Here is a 3,711-nt window from a genome sequence, read left to right on the forward strand (position 1 = left end):
ACTCTTTCCTGCCTATGCAGGGGGTCGGACTCGATGATCTATTGAGGTCCCTTCCGACCCTAGCATCTATGAATCTATGAATACTAAGCGTGATGAGTGGGGAAAAAAACCCCAAACCACAGCAGGCAAGAAGTTTGTTCAAGGAGCTCTAATATCCTGGTTCCTGCTCTGGAAGCAAATTTGGTGACTTACGGTTCTTGATGACTAAGGGGACATAGTTTTTTTACTTAGTGTAACTATTTCTTCTAACCTTTTCAAACCAGCTGTGAACTTTCACCACCTGTGAGGATATATGGTGTTGTGAGAGAAAGTGGTTTTGTCAGAATCACTACCTGCTGCTTTGGAACTTGCTCATGCTGTTGCCCATTACAGCGAGGAAATTCACTGTTTGGGAGTGCAGCTTCCAAGTCTGGAGTATAACCACCTTACAGTACAAAAGTCAGTGTAAAAGTGTTAATTCTAATCAATGCCTGAGGCTATCTCCCATGGGCAAAATCACGTGCTCTCAGATCATTAGAGGGGACATGGAAGCTATGCAGGCAGCTTGCTTGAGCAACCTGGACTTTAGGAAAAAAAGGAAGTCTTTAATACCAGCAGACAACCTGAAACTAATAGCAAACTGCAGGCTCTTCAAAGCCAAGAACTAGTTTCTTGAGGTCCCACTGAGTGAGGAGGTGGATCGTGCCCCCCCCCCCCATAGTTCATGGTGATCCACAACAACATTGAGATGTTTGAGAGGCTGTTGCAGGCCCTGTATGCCCCGCAGAATCTCTGCTGTGTCCATACAGATGCCAAGCTCCTAAGGACTTCCAGAAGGCAGTACATGGGATCGTATCCTGTTTCCCCAATGCCTTTGGGCCAGCAAACTGAAGTGGGTGGTCTATGCATCCTGGTCAATGCTTCAGGCCAACATCAACTGCATGGAAGACCTGCTCCAGCATCCAATACCCCGGCAATTCTTCCTGAATACATGTGGCACTGACTTTGCACTCAAGATCAATGCCAAGATCCTCCAAGCCCTGAAGCTTCTGAAAGTAAAAAACAGCCTGAAGCCAGAAAAGCCCTCAGAGGCCAAGAAGTTCCATCGCTGGAAGTTCGCTTATGAAGTGGGTGACTCCACCAGTCGGCCAGACACATTGAAAAATCCACCAACCTATGGCAGTGTCTATGTGGTAGTCACTCTATTGCCCAACAGATCCTACAGTGGTCAAAGGATACATATAGCCCTGGTGAACACATCTGGGCCACCCTGCAAAGTATGCCAGAGATGCCACAAGGAGCCACTTACAATGACAAGCATGAGTTGTCAGACCTGAATGCCACTGTGCAGCTAGTCAAGTGGCAAGAGCTGGAAGGGGAGGCTAGCAAAGGGGTGCCCTACCCACCCTGAGCAGGTAGACCCAGCAGACAGTCTGCCTCTATGGTGTCAGTGGCTGGCCCTGGACGTTCCAGAACCACCATCTGCTCGTCGACCAGCTTGGCCCACAGAAAGACGAGCAACGATCCGGTGCTTGGAAGAATACCTGTGCTACAAAGCAGTCCCCAGGAAAGAGTTCTGAGCAGGGGAAAAGCCTGATGACAGGGACAACTGTAGGACCCAACCATCCCAGTGCAAAATCCTCTCTCTGCCCCTTCACAATGTCCAGCAGTGGGAAGCTGGACAAGAAATTAAGGCACAGAGCCAGAGACTGTGGGCTGGCATACACCACACTGAGCCCAGAGACCTCGAAATCAACCTTTTTTTTTTTTGCTATGACAAGCTCTAAATGCTGCTTGCATATCAGTGAAACCTGCACAAGTCTGTCAACCCCTTGCCTTAAAATATGGACCAAGATATCCAGTATAAGTCTGCTCCACTTCTCAAGAAAAACCACCTCCAGAAAGCGGTTTTCATCAATGCCTGGAGAGGCTTCTTGAGACTAATTCTGTTGTGCTCCTGTTCAGATGAGGCATAAAACTGAACAGAGAGTACAGTATAGTAACTCTGCTTCTGTGGTTTGTGTAGCAGGTCAGTGACCACGGGGTGGCTGTGACACCCTCGGGTGGCCGTGCAGCTCCTGCCTGGCTCAGGCCTGACTGCAGCCCTTCCCTTTTGATCTTGCCTATCATGCCTTGATTTTAATAAAGATTATAAAAGGGAGGCTGGCTGTGGGCTCCACGTGAGCCTGAGCCTGTGTCGATCTCCACTGGGTTCTCCCTGAGTCACCTCAATAATGGTCCTGCGCTCCCAGACCAGCAGGTCCTTTCAATCTGCCTGTGCCCCTCCTGGGCACGATCACCTTAGGGGCTCTTTGTGTGGCTCCTTAACCTTCCCTATACCACGTCCCAAGCCTCGCGGGTGTTATCATAATTATATTTGGCTCTTTTGTACACCAGGCCCCTGGCCCCGTCTGCTGGGCCCTTGACCCTCATCTGCTCACGCCCCTTTCAGGCTCCAGGCCTCTGGCCCCTGTCTGGCCCTGTAGCCTTACACCGTAGCCACATTGTACCCACTCTAGGCTCAACTGCTACTCAGGTCTCAGGGCTGCCCCTGGCAGAGCTCAAGGCTATCGTATGCCGCACGGGCACTAATGGGACGTCCGTAACTGTCCCATGGTCTCAGCCCAAACCGCCAGAGGAAACTGTAACATACCCATAAGTCCCCGGGATATAACAAAAATACCAAGGTGAAGCAGACCTCTGCCCCTTTAAGAGGGGAACCTTCCCTCACCCCTTAGCTAGGCATACCTTCTGGCTCCCTGCTCCTTGTGTCCTGAGCCTGGCTGCTCCCACAAGCAGCACAGCAGTCAGCCTAGCTCCCCAGGATGGAGCACCTACCCTGCAGCTGTGAGAGAGAGAGAGACCCCTGACCAACTTGGACTCTATTTCCAGCCTGAGCCCTCTTCCCATCATGTGCCTCTCATTAACTCCCTGCCCCACCTGCAAGCAGCCTCACAGGCTGCTAGTTCCTGTAAGGGAGCAGGCACACCCCAGTGCCCTGCTACAGTTTACACTACAGGCTAAGGAAACTTCTACTCCAGAAAGGGAAGCCTGATTTAAAGTGGTCAGCCAGCTCCACTTTAGGATTTTCCTCCTCCTCTTTTCTGTAACCTGTATTATTCTCTCTATACAGGAGTTGAGCATAGGACCTATTCAGTCTCAAGACAAATCTGATGGTTGTTTCAGAGTCTGGCCAGACTATCCAGAGCTGTAACTGGTAGTTTATCTATATCCTTTACAAAAATCAAGTGTTCTAATTTGGGTGGGGTGGATACATATACACTCACATCTCAGAGCTAAGAGGTTTGGGCATGCAGAACATGTTTCTACACAATGCACACAAAAAGAAACTGAATTGTAGATATCTGGTTTTTTATGCATCTGATGATCACAGTTCAGTATTCAGATTTGGTATTTTGTATTTCAGTTTGTTGGAACACAGATTGAACAACTACCATTTAAAGTTTTATTAAATGTTCTGCAAAAAAAATGTTTTAAATGGCGGGCTATGCATTTGGGAAAAGAAAGAAACCTTTAAAAATTAAAAAAATTGCAGGCATGGCATATTTCTTCGTGGAGAAATAGCACAAAAGAATAACTTTATCTACAACGCATAAAAGTTCTAAAAGCTCTTTCCTGAATTATGGTAGATTCACCTTCAAGTCAGGCAAAACCAGGACTTGAACCTGGAAACTGATACCCTAAACACTAGCCTCTTAGCTCTGGTGGATC

General features: G+C 48.4%; 1 pseudogene; it reads left to right on the forward strand.

Moving 5' to 3' along the window:
- Positions 1 to 485: 485 nt before the first annotated feature.
- LOC102382467 lies at positions 486 to 1,559 on the forward strand (annotated as a pseudogene).
- The last annotated feature ends 2,152 nt before the right edge of the window (positions 1,560 to 3,711 follow it).

The sequence above is a fragment of the Alligator sinensis genome, unplaced genomic scaffold, assembly GCF_000455745.1.
Source record: "Alligator sinensis unplaced genomic scaffold, ASM45574v1 scaffold458_1, whole genome shotgun sequence".
Taxonomy (NCBI): Eukaryota; Metazoa; Chordata; order Crocodylia; family Alligatoridae; genus Alligator; species Alligator sinensis.